Source organism: Dromiciops gliroides, chromosome 6 (genome assembly GCF_019393635.1).
Source record: "Dromiciops gliroides isolate mDroGli1 chromosome 6, mDroGli1.pri, whole genome shotgun sequence".
Lineage (NCBI taxonomy): Eukaryota > Metazoa > Chordata > Mammalia > Microbiotheria > Microbiotheriidae > Dromiciops > Dromiciops gliroides.
In genome coordinates, this window is record NC_057866.1 from 225,213,036 (window position 1) to 225,224,608 (window position 11,573).

At 38.9% G+C, this 11,573-nt stretch overlaps 1 pseudogene; it reads left to right on the forward strand.

Annotated features, from left to right (window-relative positions):
• Nucleotides 1-1,899: 1,899 nt before the first annotated feature.
• LOC122732234 lies at nt 1,900-11,313 on the forward strand (annotated as a pseudogene).
• The last annotated feature ends 260 nt before the right edge of the window (nt 11,314-11,573 follow it).

Below are 11,573 nucleotides of genomic sequence, written 5' to 3' on the forward strand. Positions count from 1 at the left end.
CAGGTCTGAACTAAATATGAAGGGATGATATCTGTGAAGCAAAAAAAAATTCATCTTTCTGAGTTCAAATATGGCCTCAGACACTTAGAGATTTTGTGACCCTAGGCAAGTTTACCTCAGTTTCCTGATCTGTAAAATGAGTTGAAGAAGGAAATGGCAAACCATTTTGTCAAGAAAACCCCAAATGGAATCATGAAGAGTTAGATAAGACTGAAAAATATTAATAAATCCTAACTGAAAATATGAGATAATAACTATAAGTAAAGGATTATTGAGAGAGACCAAGATACTAGTTACCCATATCATCAAGATTCTGTAGCTATAGGTACTATGGTTTGAAAATGAGTCATTTTTAAATACTTGGAAAGGACTTGAATGAAGAGTTAAAGGATTTATCAGAAAGACATTTGGTTCCAGCAGACATAGGCAAAATAATAGATCTTATCATCCAATTCTATTATCAACTGGGTGAGTATTGACTTATGATCAGCAATACTTGCAAGGTTCAGAGGGAAATACAACATAGAACTGTTGTAATTAGGTACAAGTAAGGTTGTTGGAGTTTCTATTGTGGGGTCCCAAAGCACTAGATTTAACAATGTAGGCATACATAGCCCAGCAGGATGCTTCAGAGACTTCAATAAGGAAAAGCGGTCTAGTTTAAATGGTTAGGTCCATTGAAAAGTAAGAAAGATATGGAGAAGGAAAAGTTTTCCTTCCATGATTATTCTCAGGGTTGAGATAAATTGGGGCCCACATCTGGGGCAAAAAGGAGGCTAATTAGAGTCAAAGGGCAAAAAAACTGATTTATTAATGTTCATTACATAACTATTTTGTGAAGCTAAGGAAAGAAATTGAGAGTTTCCTTTCCATGTAAGCTCATAGCCAAAGAGGATAATCAAAATTAAAAATTGCTTTCTGAAAGAAGAGCTAGTTGGAAATTACTATGCTTTGATGTGGTAGGCAAGGGGTTATTAGAGAATGGATTACTTTGTGGGCAGTAGAAATGGAGATAATCTACATTGAATTTGGATTCTATAGTTCAGATAATGTAACCTGAGTAATAAGTGGAGCTTAGACCACGGTAAATTCCACAAGAAGAAACTTTTTAGGCAGCTTCAAGAGGTATCCAAGGGATTTGCTTGGACTCTGATCATCCATGGAGGAAGCATGTGGAAGGGATTTGTAACAAGTGTCATGAATGGTCCAATCTTTTCAATTATGATCTCCTATCAGGGACATATCACCATACTTAGTAAATGAATGAAAGAGTCAAGTCTTACAGGAATATATTAAAAGAAGTGTAAAATTGCAGTTCAGCCACCAATCAGAAGGGACATCTTTTTCTTATTACCACAATATTAGTGGTGTGTTTTTGTTTTCAGGAAAGTTTGAATGAATTCAGCATACCCAAGCATTACTGCCTTCTATTTAATAAATATATTTTAGAAATGATTTAGAGAATATGTAAATATACATAATATATACATATATGCAATACACATAGATATCCATATGTGTATATATAGTAGATATTTTGGGGCAATGTATATAGATACTTTTACATACACATAATACAGGGGGAAAGGAGAGTGACAGAGACAGACAGACAGAGACAAAGACAGAGAGATGGAGAGAGAGAGAGATCTATGGTCTCTGAAAAAAAATTCAAAATATTTGAAATCAGTGGAGAGCAATAATGATTGAGTATAGCAATAAGAAAGGGCTTAGTTTCCAGTATATACTTATATGGTATTTATATATCTTGATCAATGAATGTCACTCATGTATAAATTCCCTGGCAGTGAATGTTTATGGACAATTTATGCTAGAATTCTCATGCTGCTGAAATCTCTCACATATTTGCCAAAAAAAGGGATTGACACAGGTGGGGTATGAATGGAGTTGGGGCTTTCCTATGAAAGAAAATTTGGAGGGGCTTTCATGGAAACCACTAAAAGGAGTTCTCTTGCCAGTGCCTCCCTCAGGTGCACAAAGGAAACTAAGGACTATAATTGCATCAGCACTATGTCAAGGGACAGCACCAAGCAACTCTCAGCTGAGTGGCATTATGCCAACATTGTAGAACTACAAGGCAAATTGTACTGGGAGATTTAAGAAGAAGTATGAAAAAAAACAAACAAACAAAAAAGAAGAGGTAGGAGGGTATGTTTCCACTTGGAGTTGTAAAAATGGCAAGTATTATAGGGTGTTATATCAGTTTTGTTTGTCTTCAATAAGTCACTCGAGTCCAAATGATTTTTCAGGGTTTGGAGAGGGTTATGGCTACATTTTTCATGGAATCATGGGAGATTTCTCTAATAGAAGTGTGTTGCCCACTGTGTATGGCCCATCGGTCCAATACTTAGGATGGTGGCAAAGAAAACTTTGTGTGGATTTGTGTTTTCCCTTCCCTTCGCTAGGGTTCCAAAAGTGCTCTGACTACATTTGTCAACAATGCTGATACATTGGGTGGGACTGAGAGTTGGGGGAGGAAAAGTCAGCCTTCCCTTATTGGGTAAATCAGTGATAAAAATGCTTCCTGAGAATGCCTAAGGTTGCCTCTCAATCTGGCAACTTATTGATACTCAGCTACACTACTTTTGGAGTGCTTTGAGAGTCCTAGGTGGAACATGCTGGAACGATATACTTGATCTGATGAGCCAGGATAAGATAAGAAATAGTAAACCAAATGATTAAAAAGGCCTTTTGCAAAACCACACACTTTAATAATATGCTGCTCAGTGCATCATAGAAAGGATATACTTTTGACATTTAAAACTGAATGAAGAATTTAAGCTATTGGGTCCTATTCCCCTGTATCACTTTATGGTTAGCATTAGTTTTAGTGTCTCTAAAAAGGAGAGAATCCCCTTTCATCTCTAATAATTCTGTTGAGTTACCAAAAGAAATTGTTTTTAAAATTATGGCCAAAAAAAAAATTATGGCCAGAGGATATTATGGAAGGCTAATCCAACAAAAAAAAAAAATCCCCTTCGTATGCTGACAAGTGAAGAAAATCTTCAAGGATAGTGGATGAGTTTGACACCATTCTGAGAACAAACGCTATTGTTATCCCCTTTGTTTTCTAGCCTCTAAATACCTTGACATGTAAATAATGAAAATTTTCTGTCCTCCTGTCTCTCTCATCCCTCCAAATATGTGTGTGCATATATATGTATATATAATTAGATATTAGATATGAATATGTGTATACATATATATAAAACATATGTATACACATCTAGTTTCCTTATGTCATTATTTTTACATCTTCATTAGTGATGTTTATTTTAGATTTTGGATGTTTTGTAAGGGACAATATCTCTAGAGTCTTCCCTACATTGTCCATAACAGACACATGTAAATAGGCACTTAATAAATATGTTTGATAATTATTATTAAATAAATTCATATATTTGGATGTTTGTAAATATGTCGAATCTTCTCTTATTCTGATAAAATGGTATATGAGAAATATATCGCATCTTCCAAATGAAACATGTTTTCTAATTCCTGTTTGGGGATTGTCAGGTTACTTACAGCATTTAATACATAGTGGGAACGGAATAAATGCTTACTGACTATTAGCTATAAAAATCATCTGGGGGTAGGAGGACCTCAGGAATTCTTCCCCCTACCTGGATGAAATCACAGGTCTGAAGGAAAAAAAAATTTTTTGAATTTTAAAGAGTCCTCTAAGAAATTCAAATACATACAATATTGCTCAAAACTTTTGTTTCAAAGGCTGTTTGAGGGGGCAGCTAGGTAGCACAGTGGATAAAGCACCAGCCTTGGACTCAGGAGGACCTGAGTTCAAATCCAGCCTCAGACACTTGACATTCACTAGCTGTGTGATCCTGGGCAAGTCACTCAACCCTCATTGCCCCGCAAAAAAGGCAGTTTGAGGGAAAACATGGCAGAGAGGGGGCAGCTGGTAGAGGGAAGGGAAAGAAACCTCAGTGTCACAAAGGCTGGTTTCTGACTTTAGCTAAAGTCACACTTCTCATAAACACTGTCTGTGTGACCCTGTACAAATCATTTTGTCTCTTAGGTCCCCCAGGCAGACAAAAAAAACCTATTAATTGCATAGTAGTTGATAATCTGCTTTGATGGTGGGAGTTTCCTCACCAGAAGTTATCTATACTAATAAATTCGCATGTCTGTTGCTCTGTTCTTTGAAAAGTAATATAATGATATTTCTTTCTATTATATTAAATAAATGATTTTTATCTCCCTATCCACATTCCTTACTTTACAATAGGCAATGATAAACTATTTCTTTGAAAGACAGGGATTACCAGGCTTAATAGAGACTCTGTAAAGGCATTTTTGTGATTTATGATTGCTCATCATTCTTCCTCCAACATGTTCACTGTCTGTAGTCTTAGTGTAATAAGATGCTTATGAGGAAGAATTTTAATAAAAGCGTGCAAGTTTTTCGATGAAGGCATTTCTGAAGTAATTACAAACCCCAAACCACTGATATAGGTTCTGCTATCACATTTTAGGAACTGGACAATTCAGTGATGATCTTTTAAAAAGTCATCATGTAGTAACAATGGGAAGACATTGAATTTGTCTATCATTATCTTTCTTCAGCCAGTGGTGATGGAGGTCCTCTATTACCCTGGAATACTCAAATTGCTTCTTGGTACCCTTATATTGACCAATTTTGTGTTTATGAACATTTATGTTAGTGCTTTGGGGATTTCAGATACATAATAAAATGCTCTGAGTGTCTTCTTTAAGCATTCACCATCATTCTTACTTTTGCAGTAAACTTAATTGCTTGGGTTTGCCTATGTTGTATTGTCTTTCAGGAAAATAAACTTCTTAAAAGCAATGTTTTCTATCATGAGAACATTGTGTATGCCCTGGGGGCTCACAAATGTTTATTATTCGCAATAATAGCAACATAATTCCAATATCAACAAAGTAGGGCAGGAAATCAGGATTATATTGTTTAAATGAATTTCCACCTCCTGGTACCCAAGAATTTATGACTATTTTCATAAGCTTCCCTAAAATAAGTCAATTAATTTTGAGGCACCTAAAGTTACACATGACTGAGAGGAGCTGACTTTGAATTCTGATATAGACAATCTATTCTAAGAAAATAAGTGCTAACATTGAAGGTTTTAATCCTTTCCTTAAAGAATCAGTGTCAATCCAAAAGAACAGAATTTGTGACTGGTCAATACAATTGTGAGGTTTATAGTGAGTGATTTACAATATATTGATTGGAACTCAGTTTGATAATAAAATACTATTGTGTGACTACTTTCCCCAAGGTTGTTCACAGCAATAAGATGCATGTTGTAATGGTTCCTTATTTATAGGATGTTTGACTTTCTACTATTTTTGCTGCCCACAGAAGAATGGAAAGAATACCAAGTCAAATGTCAGAATCTAGGTTCAAATTCCACTTCTGATCCTTGCTACCAGTGTCATCCTAAATCACTTAATCTCCATGGGCCTCGATTTATCCATCTGGAATATGAGGAGGTTAGACTAGACAACGTCTGAGGTACATTCTAGTTCTATGTTTCAGACTTGCTATAAAGATCAAATTAGATATTTGTACGTTTTTGAAGACATCCCTCTATGAAAGGCATGGCCATTTCCACTAATACTACCTTGAGATGATTAAGGGCATCCTATTAATGGGATGGAGGTGTGATCTTGATTTGGTTATCTATCTGCTGACCCATTCTTAGCTCACTGAGGATAATAATTGAATTATGGTATGCAGGAATGAATTTATTGTTCGTTGACTATAGTAGATCTGAGTTGCATATTTGAATCAAATTTATACAGTGGGTATTCAGAGAGAATTGAGCAGAAACAGACACTATTGATCAGAGAGAAGACTTGGGCCTTTGGGAAAGGATAGTTTATATATACATGCAGTCATCCATCCACAGGACATTCGCCATGCAGCCATTTTTCAAGCTTCAGAGATATCAACTACTAAAAGACTAAAAGAAGTGGAGAAGCCAACCATGTGGGCGAAGAAGTAGCATCAGCCAAGGGCAGGGGAAAAATGACAAGAGATTTGAACCCTAGTCTTCTTTAGGAATGGGGAGTTTTCTTAGACCCCCATCTCCTAGATACAAAAGAGGGAGTTTCTTTACAGTTCCCCTGCTACCATGAGTAATTTGGACACATAAATTCTATAGGAAAGGAACTGCCTATTTGGCAGCCTTCATGTGTGACTCTTGCCCAGGGGAATTTAAACCAGGATGGTATTAGAATTCCTGCAAGCAAGACAGCACTCCCTGGAAGGAAGGTATCTTGCACATTAGGGGCCACTGTGAGTCATGTCTTTGTGTCTTTATCTATGTGTTTGTGTCTCTGTGTGTTTCTTTTCTTTTTTGCATTCTTATGGTGAGGCAAATAAAAGCTGTCATGTGTGAGAGAAAGAGACAGAGTTAGAGATAGTACAAAGTTGCAAGAAACATTTTGATAGAGACAGAAACAGAGTGACAGATACAAAGAAAGAAATAGAAAGTCAGAGAGAAAAAAAGAGAGCAAGATAGAAAAAAGAGGTGAATGGATAGAGGAATGATGAGAGGGAGATGAGATAGACAAAGATGGTTGACAGAGGAGGGATCCAAGATGGATGGATAATAGAGAGTGAGATGACAAATAGATAAATAGATAGATAAACTTGAGTGCTTTCACGGGAGCTAAGGACCTCTTTCCTGCCACATCTGTAGAGAACTAAACATAAGCTGTAGTCTGATGTTCCCAGGGGAAAACATGATTAAGGACAAACAAGCCACATTCTGAGTTTCCCAGAGGAAACCCTGGGGAAAGAGGGAGTAAGCCAAAGATGATTTGTGGAAGAATCCCCCCACCTCCAACCCAGCATTTAACCTGGTCTGTGTAAATGCAAAGGTTTTGATCCCTCAGTATGGGTTACACAAATAAAAACAATTTTTTCTGATGTAAATTTTACCTTCTTTCCTTCACTTCAAAAACACCAATTTCCTTTTATCAAAACATTGAGAAAGTAGTGTCATAAAAAATACATATTTGAAAACTTTGACAAACACATATGCCTTTTTCCTTAAGAACACAATTTTTCATACAAGCAACAATTTTCTTCCACAGTTTTCCTTTCTCAACATTTTCTTATCACGTTACTCAAATTCCATAGATTTTGTCATGCTTTCCAGATGACTTTTTGGCATCCCAGATAACTTGCCCCATTTAACACTGAGATTAAACTTGAGCTTGAAAATTCTACTGCCTAGGCTGCTGAAAAAATTCCCACTGCACATAAGAAATACTTGATTTCTAGGAAATGCTTACATTTCAGGACAATCTTTCCACTCCAAGGCAGTGAATGGATACAATGGCTTCAGCCCAATTTTAGAAGAAAGTTACTACAGAAAATTTAGTAAATAATTGCAATGAAAAAATAAACCAAGTGTAGTACTAAGTAAAAACCTTTGCTAGAGGAAGAAAAAAATAGCCTATATGTCAAGGTATGCAGCCCAGTTGATACTGTCATTATATGATGATTTCCTAATCTTTTAGCAAAGGTGGAGTTTTGTAGGATTGTGGTTCTAATGTATGATATCTATATAGTACTTTAATGTTTACACAACACTTTTATATTACATTTGTACCTCACAAAATCCCTATGGGGTTGGCATCATTATCCCCATTTTGCAGATGAAAAAACCAAGGTACAGACATGATAATATCTTTGTCACATTCAGCTAATAAGTATCAGAAGGAGGATTTGGATTTATGTCTCGCCTGACTATTGGTCTAGTACTCTCTTTAACTTCATTAGGCTGCTTTTTGTTAACAAACACCATCGTATCAATGCTTATTCAGCATGTTTGGGTAACATGGCCCATAAACTGAAGACATATGGCTAAGATCATAGGAATGTTGAGAAGAAATTCTAACTCTTCCTTTGACCGTCTTTTTCACCTCTTCTGATAACCAGGCCAGAACACCACATTCCAAGGATATTCTGGTTTTTATATTCCTCCTTGTTTCTCCCAATACGTCCTGAGACTCTTCCTATGACTAATTCTATGACTTCAGCCATCCCCATTGTAACCTGCTATAGATCTCCTTCCTAGCTCTACTCAACTCCTTGACTAGTTTTGACAGTATACAAAGAGCTACAATTGAAATCAAAACAAGAATTCACATAACAAAAGTAGCTATGAATGATGCTTTTTTGTAAAATTGGCGTGTGGGTATAGGTGGGGATAGGAATGAAAAGCATCCTGGAATGGGTATTCCTGACCTTGCTATCATAATAGGTAAAAGACCCTGATGGTGGGAAGGTTTTTGATGTTTTTTTCACTAATCACTATTCTTCAAGTCGAGTCAACAAGTTAACCATTTCTCCTCAGCCACAAGTATATCATGAATGTTGTCGCTCAGATATGTCTGACTGACTCCATTTGGAGTTTTCTTGGCAAAGATACTGGAGTAGTTTGCCATTTCCTTCTCCAGCTCATTTTACAGATGAGGAAACTGAGGCAGAGTGAAGTGACTTGCCGAGGGTCACACAGCTAATGTCTGAAACTGCATTTGAACTCAGGTCATCCTAACTCCAGGCCTGCTGCTCTATCCACTGAACCACCTTGCTGTCTCAATATACATATCCTGAATGACTTTGGCAAATTCTTTACTGAAATATAGGTATACTATGCCAGTCACAAACTCAGTCCAAAAAAAGGGGTGGGGGAGGAAAATATATAAAGTTAACTTGGTCTGACTTGTCATTAATGAACCCATCCTGTTTCATGAGTAACAATAATAATGATATCATTTAGAGAGGACTTATTATTAGCCAGGCCCTATGCTAAATACTTCATAATTATTATCTCATTTTGATCCTCACAACAACCCTGAAAAGTAGCTGTTTTATCATCCCCATTTTACAGATGAGGAAACTGAGGCAAGCCAACGTTAAAGGACTTGCATAAGTTCACATGGCCAATAAATGAGGCTGGACTTGAGCTCAGGTCTTCCTCATTCTAGACCTAAACCACTTAGTTGTCCCTGCTCTTTCTTTCTAAATGTTCAGAAAACATTTCCTTAATAATTCATTCTAAAATATTGCTTGTCCATTGAATCCACCCTCTATATTTTTCAATTGTTATTGATTGTCCTTTATTCCTGAAGAGGACCATGACATTGGGATGATACCATGACTTGCAGTGAATTGGATTTAAGTGAGGGAGGCCGGTGCAAGGTCACCAAACTCACTCTTTCCTCCAGAGCCACCTGGGTCCAGTAGCGAGATATATATCAGAATGACTGGAGATGGCCCCAGATATTTAAGGCAATTGGGATTAAGTGACTTGCCCAGGGTCACACAGCTAGTGTCTGAGGTGAGATTAATTATTTTTCCATACTAATTAATGAAAATAACATAGTGTAGTGCAGAGACCAGGGTTCTAGTGCTACTAATCAGTCTAACCATTAACCATTCATGTGCTCCTGAGTAAGTTCCATTTTACCATGAGTTACTTAGATTTAATTTCATTTCTTTCCCTAATTATTTGAAATTTATTTCCCAAATTATTATTTGAAATTTCCTAGTCATTATTATATCAACCAACATTGGTCTGTCTCTAGTCATGTTATTCTTTTCATATTATTTGTGATTCCTCAAAAATTACCAATAGCAACTCCGCCATCCCACATGTAACTTCCCTCCATCTCTTGTTCTTACAAAGAAGCTGTAGCAACGTAGGTACACATTGTTATGACTTTTTAAAAAATAGTTTATCTTTAGTTTATTTTTATAATTAAATAGGGGGAAGAATTTTTTTTTTTAGTGAGGCAATTGGAGTTAAGTGACTTGCCCAGGGTCACACAGCTAGTGTCAAATGTCTGAGGCCAGATTTGAACTCAGGTCCTTCTGAATCCAGGGCCGGTACTTTATCCACTGCACCACCTAAGCTGCCCCAGGGGAAGAATATTTTTAAAAAGCCAAAAACAGCTTAATTAAGAACAATTGGGGATTATATAAATAGTATATAGTGTTGTCATTTGAAGCTACCTCCAACATCCAGTATTTTTCATTATTGTTATATTTGCTGATATGTCTTCCTTAATTCACCAGTCTAAGAAGCTAGTTAAGAACAACTAAGCTGGGGTACAGCGGCGGGGCCGGCAGCAGAAACAGGAGGGGCGGCTGGGGGACGGGACGCCGGGCTCGGCAGCCGCTGGGAGTGGCAGGGCCTTCATGGAGGGGCCCGCACCCCCTCGGTGGGCACCTGCCTGCAGGACTGGGATGAGCTTCAGCGGGACTTTCAGAGCATCCAAGAGACCCACCGGGAGTACCGACTGCAACTTCGCAACTGCTGACCATTGCTCGCAGAAGAAACTCAAGGAGCTGGCCTTGACCCTGAAGAAATGCAGAGCTTCTGTCCCATCATACGAGGAGATGGTGCAGGAGAATGAGAACCTTATCAAAGAGAGATAGGGCATCTTCTTTGACATGGAGGCTTATCTGCCCAAGAAAAATGGGCTCTCCCTGAGTCTGGTCCTAGGAAGCGTCACCCACACTCCTCAGCAAGCAGGCTAAGTTTGCGTACACGGACGAGTATGAGAAGTTGAAGCTTTACCTCACTATATCATCATCATCATCTCCTTCACCTGTGGTTCCTCCTCAATTCTAGGGTGACAAATGCAATTTTCAACTCCCTGTTGGCGTGGTACTACTGCACGCTGACCGTCCGAGAAAGCGTCCTCATTAACAATGGGTCTCAGATCAAAGGCTGTTTGGTGTTTCATCCCTACATCTCCACCTTCTTATCCGGAGTCGTGCTGATGGACGCACGTAGGAGAAGTTTCGAAACCAGTTCCCGTCCTTTTTCCATGTACCAGAGCTTCGTGCAGTTCCTTCAGTACTACTACCAGAGCAGATGCCTGTACCGCCTGTGGGCCCTGGGCAACAGGCCTAACATGGACCTCACTGTGGAGCGCTTCCAGTCCTGAATGTGGAGGGGCCTCACGTTCCTGTTCCCCTTTCTCTTTTTTTGTCACTTTAGGCAGCTGTTTAATGCAGTGACACTGTTCCAGCTGGCCTGGGAGCCACAGTGTAAGGAGTGGCAGGTGCTCGTGTGTGTCCTCCCTTTCCTCTTCCTCTTCCTCTTCCTCAGTAACTTCTTCACTACTCTCCAGGTGCTCCATCAGAAGTTCCACAGCCAGCATAGAAGCAAGAAGGACCGACCCTGGGGCCAGGCACAGGACAGACTCTGCCCCAATGCCCTGAGCCCAGGCCACTGCAGCTGCCACCTTCTCTCCCAGAAAAGTCTATGACTGAGCCCCAGAGGAGCACAGAGCAGCCCTGCTCTCCCCCTTCACCCCATCTCAGTCACCCATCTAAGCCAGTGGGCCATAGGGATGATGGATCAATGGATCCTTGGGTGAGAGCACATTCCCTACCTACCTCCCCAACTACTCCTGGCCTGGGCCCCTCTGCCCATAGCCAGCTCCTGTCTCCTACACTTGTGGGGTCCAAGGATTCTCTTGTTACCCCTTGTCCTGTGTTCTGGGCCCCCACCTTAAACCCCCAGACC